General features: G+C 45.0%; 1 long non-coding RNA gene across 2 annotated transcripts in view; it reads right to left on the minus strand.

Annotated features, from left to right (window-relative positions):
- The window catches only part of LOC140384551 (uncharacterized), a 137,403-nt gene extending 115,311 nt beyond the window's left edge, over positions 1-22,092 (minus strand). For both annotated transcript variants that reach the window (XR_011933082.1, XR_011933081.1), the window contains exon 1: positions 21,805-22,092. This is a non-coding gene — a long non-coding RNA (uncharacterized lncRNA). The remainder of the gene's footprint in view (positions 1-21,804) is intronic.
- Positions 22,093-25,546: the final 3,454 nt, after the last annotated feature.

Below are 25,546 nucleotides of genomic sequence, written 5' to 3' on the forward strand. Positions count from 1 at the left end.
ACTGAGATCATATTTATTTAAGACATGTGTCACAGTACTAATGACGCTGGTGTCTTCCTCCATGTTGGCGCCAAAATGCTTCGAGCTGAGTGCACTGATTTGCTGTGCAGCTAATTCACTCGCATGGCGAATATTTATTGCTTGTTCCATTTTTAAATCTTCTTTCTGCAGCAACCTCTCATGAAGCTCATCATTTGATATACTAAACACAATATGGTTGTGAATCATAGAAGATTTCAGACTACTGAAATTGCAGGACTGGGCCTTCAGCCTCAAGTCAATGACAAACTGTAGGAAGATACACCAGGTTTCTAGAACACGTATCTCTCAAATATCTCATTTTTTGGGGGGGACCAATGTCGCTCATAGTACCCAATGACTTCATCGTACCTCTTGCTCTCCTCTTCATTATCAAAAGCAAAAGTATCATATATTTCAATTGCTTGTGGACCCGCCACCATGAGCAGCAACACAATTCGCCTTTTGTCAGGCTGTGGCTGCAGGCCAAGGGCCGATACATAGAGCTTAAACTGCTGTTTGAAGACTCGTCAGTATTTGTCTCTGTTACCCGATACTTGAAGCTGGTGGGGTACCTTTAAACCTTCCATCTCAAACTTTAGTGTCTTTTACTGTGTTGAGTCGCCAATAGTTGCAATTCACCAGGTCGGACAACGAAGGAGATTGTCATTGACTTCAGGAAGCACAGTGGAGAACATGCCCCTGTCTACATCAATAGGAACGAAATAGAAAGGGTCGAGAGCTTACAGCCTGTCCTGGTCCCCCCATGCTGACACTATAGTTAAGAAAGCCCACCAATGACTCTACTTTCTCAGAAGACTAAGGAAATTTGGCATGTCAGCTACGACCCTCACCAACTTCTACAGATGCACCATAGAAAGCATTCTTTCTGGTTGTATGACAGCTTGGTATGGAGCCTGCTCTGCCCAAGACCGCAGGAAACTACAAAAGGTCGTCAATGTAGCCCAGTCCATCATGCAAACCAGCCTCCCATCCATTGACTCTATCTATAATTCCTGCTGCCTCAGAAAGGCAGCCAGCATAATTAAGGACCCCACACACCCCGGACATACTCTCTTCCACCTTCTTCCGTTAGGAAAAAGATACCAAAGTTTGAGGTCACATACCAACCGACTCAAGAACAGCTTCTTCCCTACTGCTATCAGACTTTTGAATGGATCTATCTCGTATTAAGTTGATCTTTTCTCTACACCTTGCTATAACTGTAACATTATATTCGGCAGTCTCTCCTTCTTTCCCTATGTACGGTGTGCATTATTTGTACAGCATGCAAGAAACAATACTTTTCACTGTATGCGACAATAATAAATCAAATCAAATCAAAATCAAATGTTCGAATGGGTGCAGAAAAGATCTAGGAGAATGGTTCCAAGGATGAGGCACTTCAGTTACATGGATAGATTGGCGAAACTGGGGCTGCTCTCCTTGGAGAAGAGGAGATTTCATAAACACATTCAAATCATGAGGGGGCTGGTCAGGAACTGTTCCATCAGCAGACGGTCGAGAACCCAAAGGTGATTAACAAAGAATCAGAGGCGATAAGAGGAAAATCTTCTTTATTCAACAAGTGGTTTGGATCTGGAATGCACTGTCTGAGCATGTGGTGGAGACAGATTCAATTGCAGTTTTCAAAAGGGGACTGGATGATTGAGGTAACATTTTTCAGGGCTACATGGGGAAAGCAGAGAAGTGGAATTAGCTGAGTTGCTATTGCAGAGAACTCGCACAAACACGGTGCGCGGTATTTCCCACTCCCCTCCGGTAGCAGAGGTGGCCTGCTATTTGGCCGGGGCAGCAGGATCTTCTGGTCCCGTTGCAGTCAACGGGGTTCTCATTGTATTCATCCCCTTCCCACCCCACCCTGGAAACCCACGGCAGGGGATTGCTGTCAGCGGGGCTAGAAGATCCCACCTGCAGGAATGGCTGGAAAATTCCAGCCAATGTGCTGAGTTTCCTCCTTCTGTGCTATGATTCTGTGGGTAACCTTACTTTAATGCCCTGCCATCCAAACTACTCAATACCTAACTTGCATCACAAATCATAATCAGGATAATGGGAAGCTGCCATACTCGTGGATTAGCATACTTACTGAGTATAAAGTGCATCCAGGACATTTCCTTCAGATTATTTATATGCAGCCAATAGGAATATCTTGCTTTATAACTCCACACAATCTGAAAAGTGACGAGAAAGTCTCCTACCCCACCACATTCCCCATCTACCTCCCATCTCCTGCTCCCACATACCCCGCACAACCTTGAAACTGATCGTGACAAGCAATCGAGAACATTAACTTGTGGCACAACCTGACCCACCCACAAACAAGAAATAAATTACTCAGTTCTGCCCAAAGTTCATCGACCCGAAAGCATCAACTCTGGTCTGGCTCTTCACGGAGAAGCTGACATCGGCACTCAGAGGCTGCGACTTAAATGAAATGAGGAAACGGCACCTAAATGAAAGAATTAGTGATTACTCGCTTCTTGAAAACATGGAGTCTTTTCACCTGGTTGCAAGATAAACTTGTAGAGCACAGTCTTTCAATTAACCGCTGTCAAACGCCAAAAATGGTAAACTACTTCACAACAAACTTGCCACTCCAAGTAATTAGTGCATGATTGAGGAACACATCGATTTTGGGGCTCCCATCTGATATATCTTGGATCACATTGATTGCTATTGCAGATTGCTGCATTTGCATGTTTCAGTTTGCACTCACTGTAATAGAAACATTTAGCTTCTCTCTCAAAAGGTGATATTGGAGTTAAGTGAGTTGCTACGGTTTTGTTTGTTGTTGACTGGTGTGACGTACAGTGTCTTGCCAATTGGAAGCAGCAATATTGTTCAGATGTTTGATTTTATAACTGAAAACAATGTGGAGTTATAAGTTGGAAACTTCAATATTAACCATGCATATTCAAGGAAAAAGTGGTTGCTCCTGGATTAAATCTGAACCATTAATAGATTTATCTTATCTATTAGCATTTATTCAAAGACGTGACATCCATTTTCCAACCCGTTACAACATTAATAGGTGCATAAATTCGAACTTCCCTTAATCTTCTTTTACTTATGTCCAAGAGTACACGTGTCATGATACTTAGCCAAAGCATTAAAAAATGTTCCTATTGTGAAACAGAGGCTTACAGGCAGCATCTCTTTCACATAGCAGGGCCTTTCCCATTTAAACCAAAGTAGCAATCAAAATATTACTGCATTAGCTCAGGCAATGCAAAACATCACCTCACAATGGGGCAACCCGATTTCAGAAGGAAATAACACAAGAAACAACATTTTGAAGCAGTAGCTTTACATCATGTACACTGGTGCGTTTGAACGTTTATTTTTCCTGACCCGCTGCTTGGATGCTGTTCCTGTGATACCAACAGTTAAAGCAAATGGCACAAACTGCCACGAGCAACATAATGTATAACTTTAAAAATGGGCACATTTTGCTCCGGCTACCTGGGACTCTGATCGGGCTAGCCTGGGCCCCACCGCTTCAGCCACCTTGCCGCTCACTCGTGAGCCCATCAACAGCAAATGCAAGGAGCAGCCGCCACCCTGTGATCGGATGAGCAGCATTACAGCATTATTCATGTGCATTCAACCACGGAGTTGCATAAGCCTGCTTTAAAATAGAAGGTGTGAGAGCAATGCTCCAGTAGCACTACACCAATGTTCAAACGATAAATTCTCCTTCATGATGTTACGATTTCAACAGAAAAGGTAGTCAGCTCCGTTACTAGAAGTAGTGGTTACAGCATACCTTCTCTAATCTTAAATTATATTTATACCTCATCCAGGAACCTAGGATTTTGCAAGAAACGGAGATAGATGATCTGGTTTAACTCATTGGCAGCATTCTAGGGTGGGATGCTCTGGCGCCACGGTGGCAGATTCCCCCACAGCAGATGCAGCGAGCCAGCCACAAATCCATTGACTTCAACTGAACCAGAAGATCCCTCTTGAAGTCTTTTTCTACCCTCCGCACACTTCACAATAACATAATTGGGAGGAGTGAGCCATTATCAGCCTCTTGAGCCTGCTCCATGACTGAATAAAACCATGACCGGCTTGATCCCAATGACCCTTGACTCCCATGTATATCAAAAATCTATCCAACTCTTTCTCCTTTTGTTCCTTAATCTAACCAAATAGATTATGTTCTCGACACCTCCAGGATTTTCTGTGTCCCTAGCTAAGTTGTTCCAGTACAGCGACAACAGTAGCATCTACTCAGCAAGTGGAAAATTGTCCAGGTATGTCCTGTACACTAAGCTGGACAAATCCAGCCCAGCCAATTACCGCCCAGTCTATTTTCGATCATCAGCAAAGAGATGGAAGGGGTTATGGACAGTGTTCTCAAGCAGCACTTACTTAGCAATAACCTGCTCATTGACACTCAGTTTGAGTTCTGCAGGTTCACTCAGCTCCTGACCTCATTGCAGCCTTGGTTCAAACATGGACAAAAGAGCTGAACTCTTTGGTGAGGGGAGTTATTTCCCTGGACATCAAGGCAGCATTTGGCCGAGTGTGGCATCAAGGAGCCCGAGCAAAACTGGAGTCAATTGGAATCAGGTGCAAAGCTCTCCTCTGGTTGGAGTCATACCTGGCACAAAGGAAGATTGTTGTGGTGGTTTCAGGTCCACCTTCAGTCCCAGGACGTCACTGCAGGACTTCCTCAGGGTAGTGTGCTTTGCCCAACCACCTTCAGCTGCTTCATCAATGACCTTTTTTCTAACATAAGGTCAGATGTGGGGATGGTTGCTGCTGACTGCACAATGTTCCACACCATTTGCAACTCCTCAAATACTGAAGCCATCCATGTCCAAATGCAGCAAGAACTGGATAATATCCAAGCTTGGGCATTCGTTCACTGTCAAAATCCTGGAACTCCCTCCCTAACAGCTCTGTGGGTGTATGTACACCACATGGACTGGTTCAAGAAACAACCACCTTTTCAAGGGCAATTAGGAATGGGCAATAAATGCTGGCCTAGCCAGCAATGCGGATATCCCAATGAATTAATACCATAAAAAGGACGGTAATATCAAAAATAAACATTGATGCCTTTGATGCTAAGACAGGAAAAATGGTAATGGAAAGTAAGAAAATGGCAGAGAATCATGGAATCCCTACAGTGCAGGAGACTATTTGGCCCATCAAGCCTGCACCGACCCTCTGAAAAAGAGCACTCTACCAAGGCCAACTCCCCCGTCCTATACCCATAATCCACCTAACCTTTTGGAGAAGGGGAAATTTTAGCATGCCAAACCACCTAATGTGCACATCTTTGGACTGTGGGAAGAAACTGGAACACCTGAAGAAACCCACACAGACACGGGGAAAATGTATAAATTCCACAGTCACCCAAGACCAGAACCCAGGGCCCCTGGCACTGTGACAGCAGTGCTAACCACTATGCCACCTCATTTCCCCCACAGGTAATATTTTGAATCTCTCTTTAGAGCAGATAAGAGATCAAGGGGGTTGGGGTAATATATGAGAATAGAGAGAGGATTAGTTGACCGACAGATATGAAATGAAATGAAAAATGAAAATCGCTTATTGTCACAAGTAGGTTTCAAATGAAGTTACTGTGAAAAGCCCCTAGTCGCCACATTCCGGCTCCTGTTTGGGGAGGTTGGTACGGGAATTGAACCGTGCTGCTGGCCTACCTTGGTCTGCTTTCAAAGCCAGCGATTTAGCCCTGTGCTAAACAGCCCCTAGCAGTGAATAGCGGTGATAGCAGTGAAGAACACAAAACTGGGTATTTTCAAGTTGTCAGGCTACAAGTAGTAAAATGCACAAGCATCAGTGTTAGGTTCTGAGCTATTTGCAGTTTATATTAATGACTTAGATGAAGAGGCCAAAAGTTTGCTGACAATACAAAGCTACGTGAGACAGCAAGATGTGAGAAGGAGAAAGGCTGTGAAGGAATACAGACAGGTTAAGTGGGTTAGCAATAGGGTAGTGGATGGAATATAATATAGGGAAATGTGAACTTATTCACTTTAGGAAAAAAAATGGAAAATGAGAATAACTTAAATGGTGAGAAAAATGTAAATATTGATGCTCACATATTTGGGCATCCTTGTACTAGTTGCAAGCAATTGGGAAGGAAATTGGCATGCTGGTCTTTATTGCAAGGGAGTTGGGTGCAAGGGTAAGGAAGACTTGCTGCCATTTATAGGGCTTTGACAACACCACATATGGAATACTGAGCACAGTTTTGGCCTCCTTATCTTAAAGGGAGGATATACTTGTTTAGGAGGCAGTGCAGAAAACTTCCAGCATATTGATTACTACAATAAGGCTACTTTCCTATGGAGTGTGCCTATAATCACTGGAGATTGAAAGAATGAGAGATGACCTCATTTGAAACATATGAGATTCTGAAGGGAGGTACTGGTTAGACATTGAATGATTGTTTCTCCTGGCTGAGGAATTTAGAACAGCGAGTAGAGTCTCAGCATAAGGGATCGACCATTTAGGACTGAGAAGAATTTCTTCATTTCAGAGTATTGTGAACCATTGGAATTTTCTATCTCAGAGGGCTATGGATGTTCAGTTGTTGTGTATTCAAGCCGGAGATAGATTTATGGATGTTATGGGAATCAAGGAATGTTAGTGCCGGGAGTGGTGTTAATAAAGGTCAGTCAGCCATGATATTGAATGGTGGAGTAGGTTCAAGAATATATGTCTACTCCCGTTTGTGACATTTGTGGTATAGCTTCCGCAAGTGACACCATGGGATGAAGGTTATATATATATATGTAGTCTCAATACAGTATAAAGATCTAGTTTGCCCTGGTATTTCCTACTCTATCCAGTTGCCGGCCAGATATGGGAAATTCAATAGACCAGCACATTAAGTACATTGGCCTATGCCAAAGTAACAGAATTGAGTATGTATTTGCAAGCTCAGTGGTCCAAATTTATTTATCACCAGAGTACAAGACAGCTTGTACATTCTGATGAAAAAAAATTACGAGCGAGAAGAAATAAAGCAGGTTTTCTATGGTGGAAGTGGTCAGGTGTCATATTCAAATTTTGAAGGAACATTAAAATTTGTTTGAGATTTCTTTAGTGAAGGCTGGAAGGATTGCCAATTCAGATCATTGTTTCATGAGAGGACATACATATAGTTTGTAATAATTTTGCTAAGAAACTCACAAAACACAGGAAAACATATACTTTATATTTTATTTTTCAAATGTAAATGTGGCATTTATTAATCTTGCACTCCAGTATAAATCACACATTTGAAAGCTCCTTATTGCCATTGAAATTTCAGGTGATATAACACACGGTGTCGAGGGAGGATGGTTTCTTATCTGGCATCAGTATCAAAGCAGAGTTGCTAATGTTCCTTTTTTTTAAAAACAATTGATATTTTTCAAAAACAGTGTTGATGGGTTGAAACTGCCTTTCTTACCCTGAGCTGGGTGAAAAAGCATGGTTAGCCTCCCTGAGCTTGGTGTACTATACATTTCTCATATAGAATCGGGAATCTGATTATTTGTTCATGATTCCACATTGTGCAATATCCATTTTGCAACTCATCTGATAATGAAGGAGTCCATGGCAGCCGGCAGCAGAACATGCTTCAACATTCAAACTTGACGGGCAGCAGAGTGGTGCAGTGGTTAGCACTGCTGCCTCACCGCGGCGAGGTCCCAGCTCTGGGTCACTGTCCATGTGGAGTTTGCACATTCTCCCCGTGTTTGCGTGGGTTTCGCCCACACAACCCAAAGAGTTTCGCCCCCACAACTCAAAGATGTGCAGGATAGGTGGTTTGGCCAAGTTAAAATTGCCCCTTAATTGGAAAAAATGAATTGGGCACTCTGAATTTATTTTAAAAAAACATTCAAACTTGGACTAATAGGTGCCAGACAATAACCATCACAAATAACACAAAGCATAAACTTGGACCTTGAACAGCAACATTGCAGAGTTCCACCACCAACATTCTCGAGGTTGTCATTGGTAGGAAACATTGGATCAGTCGCATCAACACCATGACTACAAAAGCAGGATAAAGTATGATTAGTCTGCGACTAGTAATTTGCCTCCAAACCCCTCAGCATCAACAAGGCTCAAGTCAGGTATGCAATGAAACGCTCAGATGGGTGCCTCTGCAAACAACCCATTTAACCACGTCCTGAACAGCAAGGCATTTCCTAACTCCTCAACTGAATATCCATTCTCTGCATCTTAGGTACATGCTAATCACGTCATCCATCTAAAGCATCTGCAGCAATTCACATGGCTATCTTGGTTGTACTTCGCTCCCAAACAATCAATATCAAGGAGAAGAGCACCAATATTGTGGGGACACCATTATCTCTCACACAATTTTGAATAGATATTGCTATTCCTTCCCCCTCACTGGGTCAATATTGAAATGTAACGCCATAAGTCCCCTGGGCCGGATGGGATTTATCCTAGGATTCTCTGGGAAGCTAGGGAGGAGATTGCGGAGCCTTTGGCTTTGATCTTTAAGTCATCTTTGTCAACAGGAATAGTGCCAGAAGACTGGAGGATAGCAAATATTGTCCCCTTGTTCAAGAAGGGGAGTAGAGACAACCTCGGTAACTATAGACGAGTGAGCCTTACTTCTGTCGTATGCAAAATCTTGGAAAGGCTTATAAGAGATAGGGTGTATAATCATCTGGAAGGGAATAATTTGATTAGACATAGTCAACATGGTTTCGTGAAGGGTAGGTCGTGCCTCACAAACCTTATTGAGTTCTTTGAGAAGGTGACCAAACAGGTGGATGAGGGTAAAGCAGATGTGGTGTATATGGATTTCAGTAAAGCGTTTGATAAGGTTCCCCACGGTAGGCTACTGCAGAAAATACAGAAGCACGGGATTCAGGGAGATTTAGCAGTTTGGATCAGAAATTGGTTAGCTGGAAGAAGACAAAGGGTGGTGGTTGATGGGGAGTGTTCAGACTGTAGTCCAGTTACTAGTGGTGTATCACAAGGATCTGTTTTGGGGCCACTGCTGTTTGTCATTTTTATAAATAACCTGGAGGAGGGCGTAGAAGGATGGGTGAGTAAATTTGCAGATGACACTAAAGTCGCTGGAGTTGTGGACAGTGCGGAAGGATGTTACAAGTTACAGAGGGACATAGATAAGCTGCAGCGCTGGGCTGAGAGGTGGCAAATGGAGTTTAATGCAGAAAAGTGTGAGGTGATTCATTTTGGAAGGGATAACAGGGAGACAGAGTACTGGGCTAATGGTAAGATTCTTGGCAGTGTGGATGAGCAGAGAGATCTCGGTGTCCATGTACATAGATCCCTGAAAGTTGCCACTCAGGTTGAGAAGGTTGTTAAGAAGGCGTACGGTGTGTTAGCTTTAATTGGTAGAGGGATTGAGTTTCGGAGCCATGAGGTCATGTTGCAGCTGTACAAAACTCTGGTCCAGCCGCATGTGGAGTATTGCGTGCAATTCTGGTCGCCGCATTATAGGGAGGATGTGGAAGCATTGGAAAGGGTGCAGAGGAGATTTACGAGAATGTTGCCTGATATGGAGGGAAGATCTTATGAGGAAAGGCTGAGGGACTTGAGGCTGTTTTCGTTAGAGAGAAGAAGGTTAAGAGGTGACTTAATTGAGGCATACAAGATGATCAGAGGATTGGATAGGGTGGACAGTGAGAGCCTTTTTCATCAGATGGTGATGTCTAGCACGAGGGGACATAGCTTTAAATTGAGGGGAGATAGATATAAGACAGATGTCAGAGGTAGGTTCTTTACTCAGAGAGCAGTAAGGGTGTGGAATGCCCTGCCTGCAACAGTAGTGGACTCGCCAACACTAAGGGTATTCAAATGGTCATTGGATAGACATATGGACGATAAGGGAATAGTGTAAATGGGCTTTAGAGTGGTTTCACAGGTCGGCGCAACATCGAGGGTCGAAGGGCCTGTACTGCGCTGTAATATTTTATGTTCTATGTCCTACTATGGGAACACCACCTCCCATGGATTTCAATGCTTCACAAAGGCTTGAAATGACAGGCTTGTATAGATTATTAAATGGAATAAACTGATCACATTGTACGGAATTAGATAATGTAGAAACAGAGTTATACAGTAGAAAGACAATTTGATAATGTTTAGCACAGCACTGAAAAATAAATCTCAATTAACAAGTGGAGAATAGAATAGTGCTTTTGCAATAAAGATTGAAAGCGATATGACACCAACAGAATACATAACAAAGGGTAACAACTAATAAATTAAATAATAGCTGTTATGACAACAGGATACAAGGATACAATAACAGCTAGTGATGAAATAAGTTAGCCATTTTTGTCTTATAAAAAAGGAAGAAAAGTCATATTGGGACTGAAAACAGTTTCTCTCCCCACAGATGCTGCCAGGCTGGCTGCGATTTTCTGGCAATTTGTTTTAATTTCAGATCTCCATCACTTGCAGTATTTTGCTTTTATAATGATACAACTCTCTTAGTTAGGAACTTACCATGAACAGAATCAGATAGGATACTGTTCATGATTCTCAGGAAGTTCTTCACACACACGTTTCTGAAAATTATATTATGTCTACTGCCTTTTATGTTTCTCTCTCCCAGTTCCTCGAAGCAAGGGCACTTGCAACAGTGCCCAATTAAAATACTCCATGCGCACGTTTTTGCCATGGGGAGACTGTTGTGCTCCAGATACCACATGATTCTGGCTGAGCAGGAAACTCGCCTGCTACAGGTAGATCAAGGTCAGATTTATAGATTGACAAATCAACCTGCTTCATCATGTCACAAACAGGCGTTCTGTGGCCACCAAGTCCTGGGGTGTGACTCTAACCTGGAGCTTCTGCCTCAAAGATAGTGACATTACCCACCGCACCATAAGACCTCGTACGTTCCCTTTATGTTGTCTAAACATAAATGTTTTGAAATAGCAAGTATACATTAATTGTCAAACTTATTTCTGCTTCTAGCTTTTCAAATCTGTTATGATAAATATAACGTCTATTTATCAAGAGTCACCACCACCTTGTCCGACACATCCTGAGGACAAATTAAAGAAAAGAAAATGAGTGGAATTCAGAAACTCCAAGCAGCCAGGTCAAAATTATCCCAAACTAGAAGGGGCAATAGAATTAATCACAAGAGGCAGCGATGAAACTGCAGAATATGCAGAACAAGGTATGCAGGTGGGTAAAACAATGGCAGATAAAGGTTAAATGTGACAATGCCAAGTGCTACACATAGAAAGAAAAAATGTTAATGTGTGTACTTCATGAATGTTGTTGAAGCAACTTAGGATGACAGTGAGAGTTTTAGATGACTCAATGCAAAATATGTCCAACCAATTCAGGGCAATAATCTGCACCTTGAATACTGCATTCAGCTCTGACCGCCAAGAAGTAAACAGGGGCATTCAAACAGGGCAGCACGGTAGCATTGTGGATAGCACACTTGCTTCACAGCTCCAGGGTCCCAGGTTCGATTCCGGCTTGGGTCACTGTCTGTGCGGAGTCTGCACATCCTCCCAGTGTGTGCGTGGGTTTCCTCCGGGTGCTCCGGTTTCCTCCCACAGTCCAAAGATGTGCAGGTTAGGTGGATTGGCCATGATAAATTGCCCTTAGTGTCCAAAATTGCCCTTAGTGTTGGGTGGGGTTACTGGGTTATGGGGATAGGGTGTAGGTGTTGAACATGGGTAGGGTGCTCTTTCCAAGAGCTGGTGCAGACTCGAAGGGCCGAATGGCCTCCTTCTGCACTGTAAATTCTATGAAACAATTGAGTCAGTTCAGAGCAGGGTCATAAGGCTGAGCTATGATGAAAGATTCGAGAAATTTGAGGTTTTAAATCTCCAAATAGATGACTGAATGTTAGAGACTTTTAAAGGGTTATAAAAATAAACTCCAGGAGCAGAAACAGGTCAAATCTAGTAAAATATACTTTTAAGACTAATCAGGAACTTCATCACATGAGGTCATAAATGTGTTGAATAAATTTTCAGGTAGAATACTGGAGGTACAAACACCGGAATCACACAGCAATTGAATGCTGCAATGGGGCGACATTAGAATTTCTCAAATGATAAACTTATAATCTTGTGCATTTCTTATAATTAAAGTGGTCATACATCCACAGGCTGGGAAATGTTTGCTCAACCAAATACTGCAGCTAAATAAACATAACACAAATTCCACAGAGTGCTTGTCTGTCAATGGAACAATTTCACTTCCGACATGTTAATAAAATATCCTGTCCCACTTGAATACTACAGAAAGAATCCAATTATCACCTATTAGCAGTTGCATTGAACGCACTAGTCTGGGAAATTAGGGACAAAATTTGGATTTAAAATGTAGGTATCAGGGTGAAAATCATTTAATTTCATTAATTTGTTGTGCAAATTTTCTATGTAAGCTTTAACATGCACAAGCCCTGCAAGCCAGTGAGACACATGCCCATGGAACTGCACTTGAGCAAAGAGCGAATACCCTGAAGGGAGGCAAGTAGAAAATTGGTGTGGGAAAGCATCATGTTGGAGAATTTAGAACCATTTTATTTTTGGTTGAAATTTACTGGCTGCATCACAGCCTGTTATGGCAACTGCTGAGCTCAAGACGGCAAGAAACTTCAGAGTCGTAAACACAGCCCAGTCCATCACATGAACCTGTCTCCCATTCATCGACTCCATCTACACCTCCCGCTGCCTGGGGAAAGCGGGCAGCAGAATCAAAGACCCCTCTCACCCGGCTTACTCACTGATCCAACTTCTTCCATCGGGCAGGAGATACAAAAGTCTGAGACCACACACGAACAGACTCAAAAACAGCTTCTTCCCGCTGTTACCAGACTCCTAAACAACCCTCTGATGGACTAACCTGACTAATACTACACCCCTGTATGTTTCACCCAATGCCGGTGTTATGTAGTTAGAACATATAGAACATAGAACAATACAGCGCAGTACAGGCCCTTCGGCCCACGATGTTGCACCGAAACAAAAGCCATCTAACCTACACTATGCCATCATCATCCATATGTTTATCCAATAAACTTTTAAATGCCCTCAATGTTGGCGAGTTCACTACTGTAGCAGGGAGGGCATTCCACGGCCTCACTACTCTTTGCGTAAAGAACCTACCTCTGACCTCTGTCCTATATCTATTACCCCTCAGTTTAAAGTTATGTCCCCTCGTGCCAGCCATATCCATCCGCGGGAGAAGGCTCTCACTGTCCACCCTATCCAACCCCCTGATCATTTTGTATGCCTCTATTAAGTCTCCTCTTAACCTTCTTCTCTCCAACGAAAACAACCTCAAGTCCATCAGCCTTTCCTCATAAGATTTTCCCTCCATACCAGGCAACATCCTGGTAAATCTCCTCTGCAACCGCTCCAAAGCCTCCACGTCCTTCCTATAATGCGGTGACCAGAACTGTACGTAATACTCCAAATGCGGCCGTACCAGAGTTCTGTACAGCTGCAACATGACCTCCCGACTCCGGAACTCAATCCCTCTACCAATAAAGGCCAACACTCCATAGGCCTTCTTCACAACCCTATCAACCTGGGTGGCAACTTTCAGGGATCTATGTACATGGACACCTAGATCCCGCTGCTCATCCACACTTTCAAGAACTTTACCATTAGCCAAATATTCCGCATTCCTGTTATTCCTTCCAAAGTGAATCACCTCACACTTCTCTACATTAAACTCCATTTGCCACCTCTCAGCCCAGCTCTGCAGCTTATCTATATCCCTCTGTAACCTGCTACATCCTTCCACACTATCGACAACACCACCGACTTTAGTATCGTCTGCAAATTTACTCACCCACCCTTCTGCGCCTTCCTCTAGGTCATTGATAAAAATGACAAACAGCAACGGCCCCAGAACAGATCCTTGTGGTACTCCACTTGTGACTGTACTCCATTCTGAACATTTCCCATCAACCACCACCCTCTGTCTTCTTTCAGCTAGCCAATTTCTGATCCACATCTCTAAATCACCCTCAATCCCCAGCCTCCGTATTTTTTGCAATAGCCTACCGTGGGGAACCTTATCAAACGCTTTGCTGAAATCCATATACACCACATCAACTGCTCTACCTTCGTCTACCTGTTCAGTCACCTTCTCAAAGAACTCAATAAGGTTTGTGAGGCATGACCTACCCTTCACAAAGCCATGCTGACTATCCCTGATCATATTATTCCTATCTAGATGATTATAAATCTTGTCTCTTATAATCCCCTCCAAGACTTTACCCACTACAGACGTGAGGCTCACCGGTCTATAGTTGCCGGGGTTGTCTCTGCTCCCCTTTTTGAACAAAGGGACCACATTTGCTGTCCTCCAGTCCTCTGGCACTATTCCTGTAGCCAATGATGACATAAAAATCAAAGCCAAAGGTCCAGCAATCTCTTCCCTGGCCTCCCATAGAATCCTAGGATAAATCCCATCAGGTCCCGGGGACTTATCTATTTTCAGCCTGTCCAGAATTGCCAACACCTCTTCCCTACGTACCTCAATGCCATCTATTCTATTAGCCTGGGGCTCAGCATTCCCCTCCACAACATTATCTTTTTCCTGAGTGAATACTGACGAAAAATATTCATTTAGTATCTCGCCTATCTCTTCAGACTCCACACACAATTTCCCATCCCTGTCCTTGACTGGTCCTACTCTTTCCCTAGTCATTCGCTTATTCCTGACATACCTATAGAAAGCTTTTGGGTTTTCCTTGATCCTTCCTGCCAAATACTTCTCATGTCCCCTCCTTGCTCGTCTTAGCTCTCTCTTTAGATCCTTCCTCGCTACCTTGTAACTATCCATCGCCCCAACCGAAACTTCACACTTCATCTTCACATAGGCCTCCTTCTTCCTCTTAACAAGAGATTCCACTTCCTTGGTAAACCACGGTTCCCTCGCTTGACGCCTTCCTCCCTGTCTGACCGGTACATACTTATCAAGAACACGCAGTAGCTGATCCTTGAACAAGCCCCACTTATCCAGTGTGCCCAACACTTGCAGCCTACTTCTCCACCTTATCCCCCCCAAGTCACGTCTAATGGCATCATAATTGCCCTTCCCCCAGCTATAACTCTTGCCCTGCGGTGTATACTTATCCCTTTCCATCATTAACGTAAACGTCACCGAATTGTGGTCACTGTCCCCAAAGTGCTCTCCTACCTCCAAATCCAACACCTGGCCTGGTTCATTACCCAAAACCAAATCCAACGTAGCCTCGCCTCTTGTTGGCCTGTCAACATATTGTTTCAGGAAACCCTCCTGCACACACTGTACAAAAAACGACCCATCTATTGTACTCGAACTATATCTTTTCCAGTCAATATTTGGAAAGTTAAAGTCTCCCATAATAACTACCCTGTTACTTTCGCTCATATCCAGGATCATCTTCGCCATCCTTTCCTCTACATCCCTAGAACTATTAGGAGGCCTATAAAAAACTCCCAACAGGGTGACCTCTCCTTTCCTGTTTCTAACTTCAGCCAATACTACCTCGGAAGAAGAGTCCCCACCTAGCATCCTCTCCGCCACCGTAATACTGCTCTTGACTAGCAGGGCCACACCTCCCCCTCTTTTGCCTCCTTCTCTGAGCTTACTAAAACACCTAAACCCCGGAACCTGCAACATCCATTCCTGTCCCTGCTCTATCCATGTCTCCGAAATGGCCACAACATCGAAGTCCCAGGTACCAACCCACGCTGCCAGTTCCCCTACCTTGTTTCGTATACTCCTGGCATTGAAGTAGACACACTTCAAACCACCTACCTGAACGCTGGCCCCCTCCTGCGACGTCAAATCTGTGCTCCTGACCTCTATACTCTCATTCTCCCTTACCCTAAAACTACAATCCAGGTTCCCATGCCCCTGCTGCATTAGTTTAAACCCCCCCAAAGAGCACTAACAAATCTCCCCCCCAGGATATTTGTGCCCCTCAGGTTCAGATGTAGACCATCCTGTCTGTAGAGGTCCCACCTTCCCCAGAAAGAGCCCCAGTTATCCAAAAATCTGAATCCCTCCCGCCTGCACCATCCCTGTAGCCACGTGTTTAAATGCTCTCTCTCCCTATTCCTCATCTCACTATCACGTGGCACGGGCAACAACCCAGAGATAACAACTCTGTTTGTTCTAGTTCTGAGCTTCCATCCTAGCTCCCTGAAAGCCTGCCTGACATCCTTGTCCCCTTTCCTACCTATGTCGTTGGTGCCAATGTGGACCACGACTTGGGGCTGCTCCCCCTCCCCCCTAAGGACCCGGAAAACACGATCCGAGACATCACGTACCCTTGCACCTGGGAGGCAACATACCAAACGTGAGTCTCTCACGCTCCCACAAAATCTCCTATCTGTGCCCCTGACTATAGAGTCCCCAATTACTAATGCTCTGCTCCTCTCCCCCCTTCCCTTCTGAGCAACAGGGACAGACTCCGTGCCAGAGGCCCGTACCCCATGGCTTACCCCTGGTAAGTCCCCCCCCCCACAAGTATCCAAAGCGGTATACTTGTTTCTCAGGGGAACGACCGCAGGGGATCCCTGCACTGACTGTTTTTTCCCAGTCCCTCTTACAGTTACCCACCTATCTCCAATCTTTGGTGTAACTAATTCCCTGAAGCTGCTATCTATGACCCCTTCTGCCTCCCGAATGATCCGAAGTTCTTCCAACTCCAGCTCCAGTTCCCTAACTCGGTCTTGGAGGAGCTGGAGATGGCAGCACTTCCTGCAGGTAAAATCAGCACGGACACTAACTGCATCCCTCACCTCAAACATCCTGCAGGAGGAACATTGCACTCCCTTCCCTGCCATTCCTCTAACTTTCTACCAAGATCTGGCTAACAACTAAATTAAATTTTTATAAAAAATAATAATAATACAATAAAATATGGTACTTACCTCAGACCAATGGGTTTTATTATTAGGTTAGAGGAGGAGGGCGGGTGGGAGACACTACACGTGTAGTGTCTCGGGTTTCCTCTCCACCAGAATTTATTGGTGAGGGTCTTCCCAGACGTCCACGGGTCGACTTCCTGATCCCGCCTAAAAAACTAATTTAAAAAAAAAGAAAAATTCTCAGCTCCTGCTGAAATTGACTAACCAGCCAGCTGTTCTCACGCCGCCGAAATCGACTGGCCTGCCCCTGCAAAGACAAGTGCTTTTAAAGGTTGACTTACCTCCCAGCAACCTCCTTCCGCAGTGCTCCCGCTGAAACTGACTCACCAGCTGTTCTCCCGCCGCCGAAATCGACTGGCCTGCCCCTGCAAAGACAAGTGCTTTTAAAGGTTGACTTACCTCCCAGCAACCTCCTTCCGCAGTGCTCCCGCTGAAACTGACTCACCAGCTGTTCTCCCGCCGCCGAAATCGACTCAAAGTTATATTGTGTACCTTGTGTTGCCCTATTATGTATTTTCTTTTCTTTTCATGTACTTAATGATCTGTTGAGCTGCTTGCAGAAAAATACATTTCACTGTACCTCGGTACACGTGACAATAAACAAAATCCAATCCAATCGTCCAATGTTCTGTTTGTACTCTTTGCAGTTGTCATGGGAATGTCACTTTAAGAAATGTTGGTCTGTTCAAGTGGCTGTAGTGATGTCAGAGTGTGGGTGGAGCTGAGCTCTGGCTCTGCTTTTTAGTTTCGCTTTGAGAAAAAGCTTGGGTGTGTCTGTGTTTTTTGGTTTCATTTTAGTGTTGGAGCTGAAGCCAGCCAAAGAAAGTGTAATTTTGACCTATCTGCCATCTAAAGACTATCTCTAGATCATTTGGTGAATTCAGAGTGATAACTGCTTTCAGTAGAGAATTTAAACCTGATGTGCTTCTGTAAAAAGGATTTTTGTCTTATGGATGTTCAAAGGAAAGTTTAAGGATTACTTAAGAGTGTTGTATTCTTTGGGGGGTGTATTTGAATTGATGGTTGCTAAGATGTTCACCGTATCTTTTAGAAAGGTTAACTGAGTTTGCAGAATAAACACTGCTTTGCTTTAAAAATTACTTTTAAATTTCTGCTGCACCACAACTGTAGAATGGGCCGTGTGCTCCCCATACCACAATCTAGTAAAAGTCGTGGGTCAGGTGAACTCCCATGATACACTTTGGGGTTCTCTAAACCCTGGCCCATAACACAGTATAAATAACTAGCTCGGAATGTTGTTCTTCTAAGTCTGCAGCCCTCTAACACCGCTGCTCATCCTTCACTCAAAAGTCTGTGTAATTAGTTTGGCAGGCTCATTTTAGCATTACCACCAAATCCAATAGGATCCTTACTCACGGCCTAGTTAGGCAAGTTGCATCATTCTTTGAATCCAAATGCCTTAATGATGAGGCAGAGTATCCTGCACTCTGGATCCAAACACCACATTGGACATCCTGCCCCACGCGCCAAAAGATCTGAAGGTCAAGAGTCAACCTCTTCAGTCAAATAAAGACACATGGCAGAAACTTGTGTCCTTGAGTTGATCTGATTCTTGACTTGAAGTGCAGCCAATGACGAGGGGGGTAATTTTATTTCTTAATGGGGAACGAGATATCCTCTGCTCACGATAATTGGATCTATTTCTTTACTGGTTTATCTAGTCTGCAATTAGAATTTGAGAGTTTGCACATTACAACAGTGACTATACAGCAAAAGTACTTCCTTGGCTGCAAAACACTTGTCTGAGGATTGTGAAAAGTGCTATATAAATGCAAGTCTTTATTTTCACTATAAAAGTCATTTTTAAAAACGATTTCCCCTTCATCTCCAACAAGTTTTTCATAAAAGTGCAAAAGGAGACCATTCAGCTGATCAAGTCTGCACCGACCTTTTGAAAGAGAACTCCACCCATGTCCACCCTTCCCTATCCCCATAACCCCATAATCTAACATGCACATCCCTGGACATCCACCTAATGCACATATCTTTGGACTGGGGGAGGAAACAGGAGAACCTGGAGGAAATCCACGCAGGCACGGGGAGAATTTGATCACAGCACTCTAAGTAATCCTTAAAACTTTCCTTTGAACATCTAGAAGACAAAAATCCTTTTTACAGAAGCACTGCTGCCTCACAGTGCCAGGGAACCAGGTTTGATTCCAACCTCGGGTGACTGTGTGCAGTTTGCACATTCTCCCCGTGTCTGCATGGGTTTCCTCTGAGTGCTCCGGTTTCCTCCCACAGTGCAAAGATGTGCAGGTGCGGTGGATTGGCCACGTTAAATTGTCCCTTAGGGTGGGTTGCAGGAATAGACGGGTTGGGCCTGGGTAGAGTGCTCTTTCAAAGGGTCGGTGCAGACTTGATGGGCCAAATGGCCACCTTCTGCACCATAGAGGCTCTATGATCTACGAATGTACAAATTCCAGTGACTCCAAGGACGGAATGAACCCGGGTCCCTGGCGCATTGAGGCAGCAGTGCTAACCACTGTGCCACAATGCAGCCCACAAGTGTGAAGAGTTCACAGAATTATTTGCCAAAGATTCTTCACCCATTGTATCCTTTTCCAAATTCACTCCAAGTCGAGCCTTTAAAAATTTCCATCTCACTCGTTCTCTCTAATTTCCCTCTTTCCCCTACCTGTTCATTACATCCACAGGCACAATTTCCTAATCCTTTGATCACAGTATGAACATATAAAAATGATGGGCGGAAAAATAACTAATCCTTGCAAACTGCCAACACCCAATGATTATGTCATCTTGTGGTTAGACCCTTTCTACCGCACACTGTTGGGGAAGTAGCAGCAGCTGCTCTGGCTCCAGGACCGGGTAAAAAGTGGGGGAATGCTGGACAATGGACACATTTTATTTTGGAAGTTAATTATGAGGGGGTTTCAATGCTGTGTTGATGGTGCTTTATTGCTAAGGCAGTGCCAAGCGATGAATTTGCGGGTCTGAATGGTTTGGACAGGTGCTGCAAGATGGCGCTGGCGCAGGTAAGGGGGGGGGGGGAGGGTCTGTGGCTGTTATTCGGAGCAAGTGAACCCCGCCCCAAGAGTCAGCAGGGCTACTCTGTCGTCTAGGTCGGCACTCAGATTGTCTCGGCAGACCAGGTGGCTGAGACCTGGTGGGTTCAATGACCATAAAGGCAACACAGCAAAGCTGCTTTCCACATCTCAAGAGTAAGGGAACAGGCGGCTAGAAACCCAATTGTGGGCAAATACCTCCTCAGCCCTGAGGTCAGGCTCTTAAGCCAAAGGTTAGGAGAATACGACTGACATAACATCAATGCATCTGTACTTACTGCAGCTGTCACAGACTGCTGAACCACTGAGGAGAAACACAGCCTAAAGAGTGGAATTAGCCACATTAGGAGGTAGCCATCCGGCCCTCCGCCATTCGGTATGATCAAGGCTGATCATGCAACTCAATAGCCCACCTTCCCTGTCCTTTGATCCCTTTCGCCCCAAGAGCTATATCTAACTGCTTCTTGAAAACATACAATATTTTGAATTCAGCTACTTTGTGGTAGAGGATGCAGGTGGAGGGGGGAGGCGGGAGAGGAGAGGCGGAAGCGGCAGGTGCAAAGTAGCTCTGGTGGCTGCACCCTGGATATAGGTGGCTCAGTATGGACCGTCTGACCGTTGACAGCTTTCTATCGGAACAGCACATGTTGCTCTGCGCCTAGAAAGGGCGGCTCAAATATTTTGTCACATTCCAAACAAAACTTAATCTTCACCTTAGGCCTTATGTTTCACGTTGCATTTGCTGCTCCACAGTAACGATCACAAGACCGTCAGACTGAGTCGGAACTCAGCCCGATGTGCCATGGCTTGCTGGAGGAGTTCAGTGCGCTGCGGGGACAGATCACGACCTCACTTTTGAATACTGTCACATTGATAAATGCCCCAAGTACATGGAAGAGAGTGGGCAAAACGATCGCAACCCGACAACCCCATAGATTCCAACAGCAGCAGTACCACACAAAAGATAAGGTCAACCCCCATGTATTAATCTGATGGAGTACATTTAAAGATTACAGAGAGGAAAACATATGTTACCTCGCCAAAGATAATTAAACATTGAAAAAATAATGTAGAACTGTACAGGGTGGTTAGGTGGAGTACGCTGCAAAACTTGAGTTATTATTAACTTTGCTCCAAGGGTGTTTCTGCTGTCTAACGGAAATAAATGTCTCATTTTCATGTCCAAACTCGATATCGTTCCCAAGGACCCTCTCCGAATTCCCAGCCTATTTCCTGCCGTGATTGCGATATCACTCCCTCATTCAATCATTTTTTTCCTAGCATCTCCTAGTTTCATCAACATAGCCTCGCCCACCCCACCCGCCCAGGTACATTGTTGAATGCATTCCTTTCGCCAGCCCCTGCCAGATGTTTTCTGACCTCTTCCACAACACCCTTGTCCGCAGTTCACTAACGTTCTTTCTGGGTGTTTGGCTTCCTTTGCACAACACTGCCACATTTGGCACTGACCTGAAAAACAGGATCGTTCAAATCAGAAAACAGCGCCAAATCCTATCACTACAGGCTGCAGAATCACAGCGCTTTGTAAAGAGAATCCGCTGTATACATCGTCTGCAACATGGCAACATCCAACTCCAAACTCGGAGGGAAGTGCCCCTTCCCCCCCAAAATAAAGAACTGCACCTAAGCAGCAGCCAACTGAAATGTAAGCAGTTCTTTCAGAGTTCAAAGATTTGTCGTTTTCAGTTTTAAGCAGTAAACAGTTAGTAACCCCAGTCTGACTTATGCGAATTGATATATTGCACTGTGGATTGTTGAAACTCCAATTTACATTCAAGTAACATCAAGTTAATAGCACTCACAGTCAGCTGGACCGCATTCTCGCAGCTCCAGGAACGAATTTCCTCAGTAGCAAGAGTGAACAAATTGCGCCATGCATGCCAGAGCCATCCTGGGAATCCCAGGAAAAGCCCCCTCTCCAACCTGAGCCGGGGAAATCCTGCCAGGTCCAATTTAAATGTAATTGCCTCTTTCTCTTTCTGCTACGAAGCATCAGGGGAGAGTGAGCCCCTCCCTCAACTCGCCTTCACATCGGCGCCTGTGTTTTACACTCTGTGCACTCTCCTCCCGGACCCTGTTTTACACTCTGTGCACTCTCCTCCCGGACCCTGATCACTGGTCAGCTGGGACGGACTTGATTGGGGTGGGGCGGGGTGGGCTGGGCTGGGCTTGGGCATAATTCCAATTGGTCTGCTGCAAATATTTTTTAAGGTCTATCGTCCACCATGCAGGAGGACCAACAGTGCTCCAGATGTAGTCTAGCCAACAAGCTGTGTAAGGATAGAATAGTTCTATCAATATAATCAAATATCTTGCTTGCTTCAGTTGTAGCTTATCTGAATTGATTGTGAACCTCCAGTGATATGTGCACAATACCTTTATCCTTTACTGGCTCAGCTGCTTTCCGAATTGTTCCCTGCAGATGAGAAGCATGTTCTATGTTAATACAAACTAGAGTGCTTTGTTTGGAGCTCTTCTTTTCCTCATATCTACTGTCAGTGAATTACAAGATAACTTGGGTACAATAGCCTAGTGGTTATGTTACTGCACTTGTAATCCAGAAAGCTCGACTAAGAATCTAGACAATGTTAGTTCAAATTCTACACTGGCAGTTTACAAATTTTAATTTGGTCAAAAAGTAAATCTTGCAATAGAAAAAAAAGTGAAACTGTATGTTGTAAGATGTGAACTAATTCACTAAGGTTATTCATGAAGACCCTGTCTTCTCAACCTTGTCCCTCAACTGAGGCGTAGTGATCTTCCGGTTAAATCACCACCAGTCAGCTCTCCCCCTCAAAGGGGAAAGCAGCCTATTGACATCTGGGACTGGCGACTTTACACACTTACACTCTTTAGGAAATCAAACTCGTCACCCTCACCCAGAGCGGGATTCTCCGGCCGCGCCCGCCTGACGACGGGGAATCCCGCCCAAGGAGAGTGGAGTTCTCTATTCTACCCGGCTCACCGGTGGCGTTCTTGCGGCGGGCGGGGCAGGAGAATCCAGCCCCCAGTGTCTGGCCTATCTGTGAATCAGACCCACACAAATGTGATTGACTCTGAATAGTCCTCTGAAGTGACCAAACAATCCATTAATTTGCATCAAACGCTATCAACCAGCTTCTAGGGCAACTAGCAATGGGCAAGAAACGTATCACTTGCCAACAACGCCTACATCCCCTGAATAAATTTAAAATACAACAGGTTTGTTTCGATGTCACTAGCTTTCGGAGCGCTGCTCCTTCCTCAGGTGAATGAAGAGGTATGTTCCAGAAACATATATTTAGACAGATTCAAAGATGCCAGACAAGGCTTGGAATGTGAGCATAAGCAGGTGATTAAATCTTTACAGATCCAGAGATGAGGTAACCCCAGGTTAAAGAGGTGTAAATTGTGTCAAGCCAGGACAGTTGGTAGGATTTCGCAGGCCAGATGGTGGGGGATGATGTAATGCGACATGAATCCCAGGTCCCGGTTGAGGCTGTACTCATGTGTGCGGAGCTTGGCTATAAGCCTCTGCTCGGCGATTCTGCGTTGTCGCGCGTCCTGAAGGCCGCCTTGGAGAACGCTTACCCGGAGATCAGAGGCTGAATGCCCTTGACTGCTGAAGTGTTCCCCGACTGGAAGGGAACATTCCTGCCTGGTGATTGTCGCACGATGTCCGTTCATTCGTTGTCGCAGCGTCTGCATGGTCTCGCCAATGTACTACGCTTCGGGACCTCCTTTCCTGCAGCGTATGAGGCCGAGTCGCACGAGTATGTACCACGTACCTGGTGGATGATGTTCTCACGTGTAATGGTGGTATCCATGTCGATGATCTGGCACGTCTTGCAGAGATTGCCATGGCAGGGTTGTGTGGTGTCGTGGTCACTGTTCTGAAGGCTGGGTAGTTTGCTGCAAACAATGATTTGTTTGAGGTTGCGCAGTTGTTTGAAGGCAAGTAGTGGGGGTGTGGGGATGACCTTGGCAAGATGTTCATCTTCATCGATGACGTGTTGAAGGCTGTGAAGAAGATGTCGTAGTTTCTCCGCTCCGGGAAAGTACTGGACGACGAAGGGTATTCTGTCGGTTGTGTCCCATGTTTGTCTTCTGAGGAGGTCGGTGCGGTTTTTTGCTGTGGCGCGTTGGAACTGTTGATCGATGAGTTGAGCGCCATATCCCATTCGTATGAGGGCATCTTTCAACGTCTGTAGATGTCTGTTACGCTCCTCCTCGTCTGAGCATGTGTTTAGGGTGGAAGCTGGAGAAGTGGAGCATCGTGAGGTTATCCGTGGGTTTGCGGTAAAGCGAAGTGCTGAGGTGACCGTCCTTGATGGAGACAAGTGTGTCCAAGAATGCAACAGATTTTGGAGAGTAGTCCATGGTGAGTCTGATGGTTGGATGGAACTTATTGATGTCATTGTATAGTCGTTTCAGTGATTCTTCGCCGTGGGTCCAAAGGAAAAAAATGTCATCGATGTATCTGGTGTATTACTGGGAGGCTGGAAAATAGTGGGAGGTATCTCTACTTTCACATTGACACAATTACTTCTAAGAGGAACTGAGATGAGTAACTGTTTCCATTTTCCTGCATGCAGCTCAAGGGTACTAGAGTTGATGCCTCAATGTTTGGAAATGTTCTAGGTCAGGAGTTGCACCTGGGCCGGCGGGGTGAGGGGCTTTGCATCTGTGAGGCCTTCAAACCATCTTTCAATATTGTGGAGACTGCTGTAACTGCTCTTGTTTCTCTATTCCCTGGACGTTGGCAAATTACCAGTGCGGGAGAAGTGGCAGGGTGTTCTCTCTCCTGTTGTGCCCTGTGGGTCAGTGTCCTTTTCCGATGGTTAGCATCGCTTCTGATGCACTTTTCCACCGATGTGAGTCTGCAGTTGGGACCGTGGGGGTGGGGGGGGGGGGGGGGGGGGAGTTGCACTGACTCAGCAGCTGGTGGTATTGTATTCCTTTTTGTCTTGATTTTGTCTTTGGTGTGCTGCTGGTAATTTTGTGTTTTCTTTCAGTGCCCGCTACAGTGGTGCAGGGGTGGGGTGTTCTCTCTCCTTCCGCTGGGCCTGGGTCAATGTCCAGTTGTTCGAGCTGCTTCTTCGCACCCTCCCGCCGATGTAGGTCTGATGTTGGGGCCCGTGGTGGTGGGGAAGGGCATGAGCTGCCTCGACAGCTGGTGGCGTTGTTCCTTTGTTCTGGTTTTCGTCCTTGACGTACAGCTGGTGTCCTTATTGTCTTCCTGCCTGTTTTGTGTTCTCCTTCCATAGTTGTTCTGTATTTGGTTTGGTTTATAATTTGCCGGACTTGTTCTGGACTGAACTGTCCCCCTCTTGGAAGAGGTGGAATGTTTTTCTCTCTGTCCTCCTCCACCGTGCTGGGTTTGGGAGGGGGTGGGGGGGTAAGTGTTCTGGATGCCAAGTGATCGTCTTCTGTATTTTTGACATTGTCAATGAACTAAAATATTTGCAGGTTGTGGTTGCTTCTTCTTCCTGCTGTTGCTGTTTTCTTCCTTTTCTATTGCTGGAAGGAAGGACAATTTTTTTCTAAGATACCTGGGACACCGGG

The sequence above is a fragment of the Scyliorhinus torazame genome, chromosome 10 (assembly GCF_047496885.1).
Source record: "Scyliorhinus torazame isolate Kashiwa2021f chromosome 10, sScyTor2.1, whole genome shotgun sequence".
Lineage (NCBI taxonomy): Eukaryota > Metazoa > Chordata > Chondrichthyes > Carcharhiniformes > Scyliorhinidae > Scyliorhinus > Scyliorhinus torazame.